Raw genomic sequence first — 12376 nt, 5'->3', positions numbered from 1 at the left:
CATCCATGACAAAGTCCCCGGTGGGTCTTTTCATCTAACCGTTTTAGCTGCCATTAGCAGTCACTGCCTATTCCGATAGGGATCCAACAGCACGCTTTTCATAGAGGTCAAGGTGGCCTGACCATTTTGCTTTCTGTTAACATTGAAGCAGCACTGTTCTGGGAAACAAAGTTCATGCAACTCTCTGAGGGAAAAAAATGGGGGTGGGTGGAGGGGGGATTAATGACCAAAACGTTAGGGAAAAGCTGCATACGATGGGCTCCTCTTGCTCTGCAGTCTCCAATGCCCACTCACGTGTCAAGGCCCCTCCCTGAAAGTTCTATGCTAAAGAAGCCTGTGTAGCTTTGTTTAACTGTATGTCTCAAGTTTATTTGACTACAAACATTTTTTTATTCTTTATAATACTTCCTACTATCCACCGGAACTTGCTTCGGAGAAAGCTATTTTAGTGTCTAGGTCACTTAAAATCATACCACTTATTGATATATGGGTGTGTTTCTTAGCTGCCTAGAACCAGCCTGACAGTCTTTTGGAGTCTGTGTTCTTTAGTGGACATAAACTGACCACATTCTTGGAAAAGCCCTGGACGGCAGAATTGGCAATATTTCCGTGAACCTTCACCTGAAAACTCTGAATTGAGATTATGTCCCTGAGAATGAATACTTGGCCAAAGAAGAAAATATCACCTTCACTTATCATCGTGTGTGCCCAAGGAAGCCAGTGCTAGATACGAGTATAATCACTCTCTCTTCACTGCCTTACTCGGCATAGTCACCAAACCATGCCGAGGGCCATCCCCTTCGTGTTTCCCTGGGTTACACTGCTGTGGGCTATGTCTCAGCATCCGCACAGTCAGAGGGGGCAGATGATGGAAATACGAGGTCACAGAGGAGGGAGGGGTGAAGGGATTCCTTGACTGCCTTTCTAAGGTCAGGGACTGGACGGTGCTCCTTCACGTGGCCTTTAGGAAAAGGCATCCACTTTACATTCCCCTTGCCAGCTTGCTTTTAAAGAGCTATGACCAGTGAGTCAGCTGTGCACAGTGCTGCCTGTGTGACCTGGACCTGAGTGGTCAGGGGCAGATAATGGTCCCACGCTCCTAGGATACTTAAGCTCATTGTAATTTAGGTGGGCTTGGAATGGAAGTGGGGGCTCGTGGGAGGAAGCTGGGGAAAGGGTGAGCAGTGAGCAGTCCAGGGTGAGGAAAAGTGGAGACCTTGGGCCATACCATTGAGAGGCTCCAGTACTGTGACTGGTATGTTGTATCCGGGGCTTCCACGTAGAGGTGGTTTTCAAAGTCAGCCCAGGTGCAGCATGGTGGTCCCAGGTGGGAAAGCTGCTTTGAGTAGGATCCCAGCCAGTAGCTGGGGATACAGAGTTGGTGTCAAGCCCCAGGGGAAGGGGCCCGATTAAAGCTGACAGGGTGCTGGGATCCAGCCATCAACTGCCTTGGCCGTGATGAGCTCAGAAATTAGGCAGGGCTGAGCATGCTTATGGGAGGCCTCACTGGCTAAAATAGTGGGGTAAAAATTAACTTAACACAACCTGACAACCAGCATTATAGGACAGGCTGTTTTGAGAGTCAGGATACTGGAGTGATCAAGACCATAGATGCTGATGCCAGACTTCCAGGTTCAAATCCTACCTCTGCTGCTCACTAGCTGTGTGGCCTTAGGCAAGCTGTTCCACCTCCCTGTGTCCCAGTCTTCCCATCTGTAAAATGGGGATAAAAACAATACCTCCCCGGGGCCGAGCCCGTGGCGCACTCGGTAGAGTGCTGCGCTGGGAGCGCGGCGGGAGCGTCGCCGCGGGTTCGGATCCTATATAGGAATGACTGGTGCACTCACTGGCTGAGTGCCGGTCACGGAAAAAAAAAAAAAAAAAAAAAAAAAAAAAAATAATACGTCCCTTCTCGGGTTGCTGTGAGGATGAAAGGAGTTAAGATATGTGTGCGTAAAAGCACTCACAGCAGCTCCCGGCACAAGGTACAGTGCTGAGTGTTACCTGCTGTTATTAAGTTGTGGGCTCCGAGGTGACTTCAGTGTGGCAGGCTCTGAGGAAAGGGCCCGAACTTCAATAAGGCCTCTGAGAGCTGACTGTGAGCTGGATCAGCAAGGGGAAGGAGGGAGGTTGCTCCAGGGCCAGTAGATAGCAGCAAAGGGAAGGGACATATCTTGCCTGGAGACAGAGAGGGAGGGCTGGGACCTGTTCTCACGCAGCCACCACTGTTTTGGAACAAGAAGGCTTGTAGCCCCACCTTCCAGGCTAACAGGCCCATTCATGGTTTGCTGTGATATCTAGGTAAAAAGGAGGTGATGGCCAGGCTCACATCTAGGTCACTTGATACCCCCCCACCCGTGGCTCCCATGTGTCTCTCTTCCTGTTCTCTTGAGACCAGTCACAAAAGTTTCAATGAAACTTAGTATCAGGTCATAATTTTCTTTTCCTGATCACTCAGCTTGTGTTTTCTTTTTCTTTTCTGCCAGAGAAAAGGGAAAACTTCCCAAGGATCATCAGACACATTTTTCCTTCCTCTTGATAATAGTTTGGTGAAAGTGGGGTGGATAGAGTGCCCCCAAACTTCCAGGTGTCCTGGGGGCCAAGGGCCTGTGTGCCAGCAGGTTGCTGGACCCATCTACACCCAGGGGCTTTGTGCAGTCACTGCCTTGCTTTCCAGGGGAGGAGACAGCCCTTCTAACCAGCCCAGGGCCTCCAGCTTGGCTCCTGCCCCCATGCCCTGGTGCTTTGGGGTTCTAGTTTTTCTCATTATAGGATTGGTTAATACCAGGCCAAGGGACTGCTTTTAATACCCTCCTTGCACCCCCCTCCCATTCCCCCCTTATCTCATCCACTTCCATTTTTGTTTTGGAAGAATCCTGTTCTTTCCATTTTGGACTCAAGAAATACTTCTGTTTTTTTGCTTAAAAAAATTTTTTTTTTAAGAATGTCAGTGCAACCATCTTCCTCTTTAATTCTGTCAGTGCCACGCTGCCTTCTGCTCGGAATAGCCTGGTTCCCTCCTGCCTCTTATTTCTCACCTCTACTGTATTCTCTCTGGGTCATTGCTCAGCCCTGCGCTCTGTATGAAAGCCTCCTGAGTACCGGGCATCTAGTTCTTCCCGCCTCTCACCTCTGATTATGTCCCTCTGTCTTCTCCCAGAGCCATCTCCAGACAAGCTTGGCCCTGCATAGCATGGATCTCAGCCCTTGGTTCAGACATGTCTGTTGTGAGGACACAGAGCAGCTTGGTGGGTTGAAGGCAAGCCTCACAGGTGCCTGGTAATCCTTGCTGGTTTCTAGCAGACTGCTCTGGCATCCTCTAATTAGCAGCCTCCGTCCCTGGGTCAGTCTGAGAAACACCCCCGATTCTCAATCACTACTGCCTTTAAAAAGCAGGTCCACACTTGCTACTGCCCTCTTAGAAAGCATGGGATGCTGAAGTTCTCCCTCTGTTGCTCAGTTCTTTGAGAACCTGTGTCAGCTGCTTTTTTCCCTACTCAGTCTCTAGAGGAGGGATGTCCTGCTGCTTGTGCGGGGCCCTCTGTGTGAGGGGAGCTGCCCCTGAGGCCAAATATGAGGGAACTTCACAAAGGTCGTGGATATTTTCTCCTGAACTTTGTGACATCCCCTCATATAGGACCTGCCTCTCTCTTATGGCAGACTCCAGCCCAAGTCTTGGGGCCAAGTCTAGGTGTTGCTCCAAATGGTGTGCTCTGAGAGGAGAAGCAAGTTCACCACAGAAAGAAGTCACCTCCTAAGAATGAAAGGACAAGTTCAAACATCCTGTCAACATTTGATGAGGCAACTAGGTCATGCTGAGTAGCCAACCACTCCCAGCTTGAGAACACTGATGGCTAATGGAAGAAGGAAGCACACCTGAGCCAGTTTGCTCATGAGCTGAGATATTCATATATGGGGACAGTGCAGTTACCCAATTCCTGCACCTGTTCTGACTCAGCACACACTAATATGTTGAACCAAAATTTACCAGGATGCCAGTGCCAGCAGCAGACACAGAAAGTTTCACAGGGATACAACCCAAACGTTGCCAGGGCAAGGAAAAGAGAGCCCATGGGGTCCTGCCATCAGTAATGAGGACTTTCTTTTCTTTTCTTTTTTTTAAAAGATGACCGGTAAGGGGATCTTAACCCTTGACTTGGTGTTTTCAGCACCACGCTCTCCCAAGTGAGCCACGGGCCGGCCCAAGTAATGGAGGACTTTCTGAATTAAGTCCTTCTTCTAACAGTAGGGAGACTTGGACTGATGTCTGACTTCCTTGCAAAATAAATTAGCATGGACCTGACATTTAAAATTTGTCAACTGTAGATTTTTAAAGTGTAACGGTAGCGTTTTGGTTTCATAATTTCTGCTAAGAAACTTTGAGCCACTCACAAGACTATATACAATTTTCACGGATTTAATTGCTGCTTAGAAAAGAAGTTGCCAGATTTAAGTGCCCAGGAAAAAGATGCAAGCATCATATATCACATTACTCATGGTGTACAAGGTGGAGTCAGTATTGATCAAAACCTTTCAGCAGCCTTTAGTCTACATCCAGTGGTTTTTAAGATGACATGTAATTAGCTGACTTATTTTGTGGTTCCCTTCTTCATGACTGTGCGTTGGACAGTATCAAAAGAGATCTGCCTGCAGGTGTTTATATAAATATTTAAATTCAGTATCTTATGGGCTTTAATAAAAGATAATTTAAGAACTTTTGTTTGCAGAATGTGGGAGTGCTTTCAAGTGCTGTGGGAGAACATCTTGAAAAGATGGTAGACCTATTTATACGAGAGGTAACAAACTGTGAACTATCGAATATAGGAAAAAAATGCACACATCTGCTTTAAGCAGTTTTTTATTAGTGGAATGCATGGCTTACTTTATAAATAGTACAACCTAAGTCTTAAGCATTTTTAATATTCCAGGGACTGCAACTCATGTGAAAAGAGCTAATTTGGTTCATGGTAAGATCAAAGTGCGTTATAGAACAATTAGAAAGCCCAACTCAAAATAAATGTTGACTGAGTGGTTGTAAGACAGAGAGCTGTTACTTGGGGTAGGGTGTCTACCATTTGGATGCATTTTAATCTGCATTACAGAGCAGGTGAGGACCTCGGCTGTCATCTCCTCCAGCTTCCCCATCGGAGTCCTGGGATATATCTTTGCCAATCTAGATGGTTGAGTATGTTCACGACCTCAAAGGCTGCCTAGGTTGTGGGTGCCTGCCCAGCTCTAAGTTTATAAAGTCCTCCTGTGACCTCTAATCATTGGGAATGTTCTCTAGAACTTCCCAGAGTGAATCCCCCTTCTGTAAGACAGGTTTTCTAATATTTGGAATTAGGTCTTCTATGTCACCTAACTAACTCCTTTCCTTTCCCAGGCTGATTCTGTGGATCTGGATCCTTCTGAGGTTGCTCATTTAATCAAAGAAGATGAATTCTCTCTTCCCATTGACAGAGAACAGTGCTTCAGCCAAGCAAATAGCAGTAATTATGCTTCTCAACTAGACTCCCCCAAAAGCCCATGTGTTCTTTCTCAGACCAGCATTGCATCTCATTCAGCCATTCCTCCCTGGAAGAGTTTCTAGAACTTTCGCCATCCTGCAAGACAGTTCTCTGGGTGGTGATGGGCTGACCCAGTTCTCCTCCTTTCTCTCTTGTAGTTGTCAAGAGTAAATGTAGAATGTGCTGGGAATGCAGCATCCTGAAATAGGAAGGGACTGATTGGAACAGCCTGGCTCTGGTTTAGTTCCCCCTAGAAACAGGATGTCCTTCAGTGCTTTGCCCCAGTTATTCAGGTTCCCTGGGGTATAAAACCCAGAGCAGGCTGCTTTTTGGGTTCCCTCAGCTGTGGTGCAAGTGAGGCACACACAGACAAGACTGAAACCAGCTGGGCAACTTTCCTGAGCCTTGGGGGACTGGCTTGCAATAAATGCTAGGCTCTTCTTGTCCCTTTTTGCCTACCTGTAAGTAATGAATTCGCCTTATGTAACTTGTTGTGTATGGATGTTCTGTCTCACTGGACACAGACAAGTTGATAACCGATGCATGGTGAACCTGCTTCACACGTCCAGGAGATCCATTACTAGATGAACATCAATTAGCCAGTGGTCTTAAAATGGATGCCTAGCAAAGGGATAAAATTCAGCAGCTGTAGTCTGGCCAGAGCCCCCCTTTCTGCGCAGTATACATCCAGATGGTTGGGCAAGTTGAGAGATTCACCTACCTCCTTTTGGCCATAATTTAACATTTCCCGAACATCTTTTACAAATTATTTATTTTTATGATGTAAGTTAAGTAATATAGTACAAACTCTTCAGAAAAGAATTTGGCACAGTAAAGTTGACCCAGCAATTCCATATTTAAGTATACACTCTACAGAATTGCTTGCACATATGTACCAGGAGACATACAAAACAGTGTTCACAGCAGCATTGTCTGCAATAGCAACAAAAACAAACTAATGAACACACAAATCTGAAAATATCCCAAATGTGCATTGATAGGAGAATGAGTAAATATATTATGTGTTCATTATTTTCTATTCTTTTATTGTAGTAAAATATACATAATATAAAATTTACTATGTAACCATTTTTAATGTGCAGTTTGGTGGCATTAAGTACATTTACACTGTTGTGCAACTGTCACTACCATCCATCTCCTAAACTTATGTCATATTTCACACTTAAACTTTGTACCCATTAAACAATAACCCCCAGTCTTCCCTTCCCTCACACGACCACTGTTCTACTTTTTATTTCTGTGAATTTGCCTATTCTCGATACCTCGTATAAGTGGAATTATATCATATTCATCCTTTTGTGACTGGCTTATTTTACTTGGTATAATATCTTCAGGTTCATCCATTCAACTTTCAAAGTCTGAATGATACTCTATTACACACACACACACACATGCACAGTATGTTTTGTTTATCCATTCATCCATCAATGGACCATTGGGTTGCTTCCACCATTTGGTTAGTGAGACTAATGTTGCTATGATGTAAATGGACAAATACTGGTTCAAGTCCCTGCTTTGACTTCTTTAGGGTATACACCCAGAAGTAGAATTGTGTGGTAATTATGTGTTTAATTTTTTGAGGAATCATCATACTGTTTTCCACAGCAGCTGCATCTGTTCATTCATTTTTTACTGCATATAATATTGTACAGTGTAACTGTAACATAATTTACAAGATATTGCAAAACTTTTTCTTTTCTTTTCTTTTTTTTTTTTTTTAAGATGACCGGTAAGGGGATCTTAACCCTTGACTTGGTGTTGTCAGCACCAGGCTCACCCAATGAGCGAACCGGCCATCCCTATATGGGATCCGAACCCAGGGCCTTGGTATTACCAGCACTGCACTCTCCCGAGTGAGCCACGGGCCGGCCCGCAAAACTTTTTCTAAAATGGTTTGCTAATATGTATAGACCCACCAACAGTGTATTAAGAGTTCCTAGTGATCAACGTCTTTGCCAGTACTGGGTATTATCAGATTTCTCAATTTTTGCCAATACTAAATTGGCTTTAAAGGGATTATTTTATCATAGTCTTAATTTTTATTTCACTGATTGCCATTGTGATTATTCATCATTTTATAAGTTTGGCAGTTTTGTTTTTCCCATGGGAGTCTTCAATCTATTCAGGGTTAGTTTTTATGTATGGTGTATGGTAGGAGATCTAATTTCACTCCTTTTTACATGGATCACTGAGTGTTGGCTCCATTCTTTCCCAGTGCCCCTGTCTCATAGGTCAAGTTACCACATATGGTGGGTCTAGCTCTGAGCTCTTTGTTCCCTTGGTTACTTTTTCCACATAGATTAATGGCATCTCTTTTCTTTACCATGAGGTGACAATGATGTCTTGAGAGGCACTGATGTTGGGTTCATTGAGCACTTATTAGCCAGCACTATGATTGCACCTGTATATGGACTGTGTGGTTAGAATGGGCCTGCTGGTTTAATACAGTATGGCCCATGCACTTGTGGAGCTCACCAACCCATACTTAAGCCTGACGGTGCAATGTGATAGTGTGGTAACAGAGAAATATTTGAAGTGCTGTGAGAAAAAATGGGGAAAGCAACAACTGATTCTAGTATGAGGCGTCCAAGTAACAGTCAGGGAGTTTGACCATTTCAGACAGGGGATGTATAATCTCATGGTTGAGAGCTAAATTCTAGAGGTTGACAAAGTCATTCAAATCCCAGCACCCCCACTTATTAGCTGTGTGACCCCGACAAATTCCTGCGACATTGATGAGCTTTTTTTATTCTTTTAGTTTTACAATAATGACATTTTAATTCCATATATGCATAGAATGCATATTTTTTAATAGAGTAGGTTTTGAGAGTATCTTTGGAACGCTAGGCTGCTTTCAAATGGACAGTCCTCTGTGGACCAGAACTGGCTGCCAATGGACTTCCTGCCAGAGGCTCCACATCCTTGGGGCTGCTTTGTGGGACAGTCTCACAGCTGGACTTCTCTAACTGACCATGCGATGCTAGCCAGCACCCAATCATCCCACGGTGTTTTGCCAACAAGAGACAAAAATGATAAATAAGAAGAAAAAGTCTTGATAACACACAGACACAAGCTCAGTAATTAGGACCTGACAGAAGCCTACGGATAATGGCGCTTTGATTGGGCTGAGGTGACTGATAAATTATGTCTCCTTATAAGCATATATAAAACTAGAGTTACTGAAAGTCAAAGGACAGCTTCCTGGGAGTCATGAACTCTTTCATGCTCTCATCGGTGACCTCCTTCGCCAGGCCTGGAGCTGCAGAACCTCTATGAGTGCCTTCTGGAGCTTACTGGTGAGCACAACTCCGCTGGTCTGGTCCTTCCTGATCTGCTCGAGCTTGTCGTTGTCCCCAAGGAAGATCAGGTACATAAAAGACACATCCACGTCTCAGTGGCCCCCACTCTGCCTGTGCTTTTCAAAGGTGTCTCTCCCCCTGGAAAATGCCTTCTTGTTGACCTTGGTCTTGGTCTCCTTGGCCATGTTGGTGAGGAAGATGGAGGAGTTGGGGTCACTGGCACTCAGTTTGGTCTGGGGGCCCTGCAGGGTGGGGAAGAAGGTCAAGTGCAGCAGGGCTGGCTTAGGATAGCTGATCCTGGGGGTGATGTCCCTTGACATCCTAAAGTAAGGATCCTGGTTGGTGGCCCATGGGATAAGGCACTGGATGTCTGTCCTATCCCAGAAGAGCTGTGGGAATGAGTTGCTGAAGGAGAGATGGCAGGAAAAGTGATCTTTCCAATTCTGTTACCGTCGGTGAAGCATCAAATGCCTTTCACTTGGTTGAAGGTAACATATGCTTCTGAATCTTTTACCACATCCTTGTAGAAGCCTGGGCTCATCCCCGTGCAGTCAAGGCCTGAGAAGGTGAAAGTCTTGATGTCAAAGCCACAGGCGATGAACTTCTTGGTGTTCTTCATGGAGCAGCTGTAGACCTGGTCTATCGTCAGGTCCTTCCGTAGGTACTTCTCTTATCATCTGTCATCTGGACGACCAAGGACATGTTAAACACATCCTGCAGCCACTTTGTGAAAATAAAAGGGGTGAGGTGACCTACATGCATAGCTTCAGAAGAGGGGCCCCAGCCCATGTACAGATAAAATGGGTTCTTATTTTCATGGGCATTGAGAACTTGATTCATATATCGTGTGAGAAGAAGCGTCTGTGCAAGAATTGGTGTGGTCTAGGCCGGTGGTGCTCTCTATTCGATCTACAAGCTGTTTGTCAATTTTTCTGCTTCCAAACTGAACAATGAGCTTGTCATAGTCAATGTCTCTTGCACTACTAGTCTGTACTATCCACGGGTCCACAAAATCCACTTCGGTAGCATTTGGGCCACTATGACACCCAGGTGCTGGGTTCTCGGGAGGGCAGTTAGCTTTGTAATCCTCCCCCATGGCAGGTTTGTACCTGATTTTTCATGATAGCAACATCTTTACTGCAGAATCAATTTCATCCTTGTCTCCTGTCCAGCTTTCAGGGACCTCATGAGCTCCCCGTGAGCAGCTATGCCGTTGGACAGCTCCAGCGAAGAGGTGCAGGCCTCGCTGTTGGGCATGTCTGCCATCTTCTAGGACTTAGGTTCACGGCTAGCTAGCATGTCAGAGGATTTGTACAGGGGTCGACACAAGACAGGTTGTAAAAGACACTGCAGAGGCGGCCACTGGTCACGCTGGACAGCTGAGCAGCTGAGACTACCCTGTCCAGCCAAAAGCTGTCTTTCATAGTCTTCCCCTTTCAGTTTTCTTCTTAGAAAAGGATCTTAGAGAAGAGCTCTTTCCTATCTACCCCTCCCTGTAGCCACAGGCACTTAGGGGTTTCTTAGAAATCACACAGATTCTCAGAAATATTTTAGCCTCTTACAACCTCCTTGATGAGACTGTCCAGTCAGGGTTGGGTTGGGAGGGGGCAGGTGGACACCTGGGAAACCCTCTTGAGCACCCAGCCATCAACTGGTCATTGCACCAGCCACTCCTGACCCCAGCTTGGCCTCCATATAACCTCCCACCCTCTTCCCATTCCCCACCCTCAGCAGCAGTGTGAGTAACTGACATGTAGTTACTGACTTACATATAGCTGTGGGGGGTGGAAAAGGCAGACTGTAAGTTCTCTGTGGCTGTGGTTCACTGAGGCGGTGCAGTATGGTGGAAGAATCATGAGTTCTAGGGTCAGAGAGACCTGGGTTTCAATCCCAGCTTGGGCACGTTTTTGCTCGGAGACCTTGGGCAAGTCACATTACTTCTCTGCTCCTCCCTTGGTGTCCTCATCCAGCCCTACAGTGCCCACCAGCATAGCCATGGGCCACCTGTTAGCCGTCCATGGAAAACCCCTTGATGAGCTTTGATATCCTCAGCTATACAGCAGGGGCATAATACACATCTCAGAGGTTGTTGGGAAGATTAAAATAGATCATGTATCAGGAGCACTTATCCCAGTGCCTGACACATTGTAAGGAGTCAATAAATGTGAATCTGTGAAATCATTCATTTAATAATATTGAGTCCCTACTATGTGCCAGACATGGTAATAGGCTGTAAACACAAGTGTGAGCAAAGCAAATGGTCTCTGCCTCATGTTGCTTTCAGACAAGTGGAATAGGCAGGTTCCCATATAATAATCACACAATTATATCATTACAGACTTTGATGAGTACTGTGCAGGGAAATTATAGCAAGCTAAGACACAATAGAATAGGGAAACCTGACTTATGATTATTCTTGTTATTATCAGTACTTCTGAGCTGGGACTTGAAGGATAAATAGGACTTGATGGAGGTAGGGAGTGGGAGGCAGGGAAGGTCATTCCAGGTATCCTGGACTTCAAAGGAAAATGCACAAAGCTGTGAAAGCTCTTCCCAAAGTCAGGAGCAAGGGCCTGGACAGTCCTCATTGCCCAAAGGCCCTGGGGGGTTTCTCTCACCCATTTTTCTCAGGGAACAGGCTGGGGAAAGAGGTTAAGAGGCCTTCTGTTGCTTCCAAAACAAATCTTGGGACTTAATGAACCCTGATCTTTTGTCAGTGTGAAGAATTCTCGATGCCACTGGCTAGTTCCTTGGTAATAAACTGAAAACGAAGGGAGAAAATGGCTCAGATGAGCTGGATTGCAGTGAAGTCCTTTTGATGTTAGTGTTGGTTAAAAAAGGATTTAGTGCTGACTTCAAGCTCAAAGATAAAAAGAAGTGCTCAGAGAAAAGGAACTTGAGATTAAAGGCTTTTCTAAGACATACATGAAATATTTCTACAAGCCGATAGTGAATACTGTTTTTCATGTAGAGTGCACGTGGCAAAGAGTTACATTCTCAAGAAGGGAAAAATAGATGATTGTGAGGGTTTTTTCTGGAACAAGTACAATTCAATAGTTCTTAAATTTTAGTGAATATCAGACACCCCCCCTAGGAGCCTGCTAAAAAGTTTAGAGTCCTGGGCCATCTGCTGGACTCAGTTGGTGTGCTGTGGATCCAGGGCTCCACATTTTTAACAAGCTTCCCTGGGAATTCTGGTGCTGGCTGGCACACTTTGAAAAACCTTGGAGACTTAGACTCTTTGACTCTTTTCCTCTTTGTGGTCTTTGTTTTCAAAATCTTCTTCTAGAAGGGTCTCAAGAATGGGCTCTTGTTTTCCTTTTGCCTGCCTCAGTGTCAGCTGGGAGTCCCAAGCACATTTGCCTGGGCAGGTACCAGGGCAGGTAGCATGAAGATGTGAAACAGGGAGGGCAGGACAACAGGGATTAAGCTGCATGGGCAGCCAGACTTCCCCAGTCTAGGCACTCTGCTTTTCTGCAGACTGTGCTGGCCAAAAACACACATCTGAAAGCTTTGTGCAGCTCACTGCTGCCGGTTGGCCACCCAAAT

General features: G+C 45.5%; 1 pseudogene; it reads right to left on the bottom strand.

Annotated features, from left to right (window-relative positions):
* Nucleotides 1–8704: 8704 nt before the first annotated feature.
* Nucleotides 8705–10093, bottom strand: LOC134381152 (tryptophan--tRNA ligase, cytoplasmic-like; annotated as a pseudogene).
* Nucleotides 10094–12376: the final 2283 nt, after the last annotated feature.

The sequence above is a fragment of the Cynocephalus volans genome, chromosome 6, assembly GCF_027409185.1.
Source record: "Cynocephalus volans isolate mCynVol1 chromosome 6, mCynVol1.pri, whole genome shotgun sequence".
Classification (NCBI taxonomy): Eukaryota; Metazoa; Chordata; class Mammalia; order Dermoptera; family Cynocephalidae; genus Cynocephalus; species Cynocephalus volans.
This window is presented reverse-complemented; position numbering and strand designations above follow the sequence as displayed.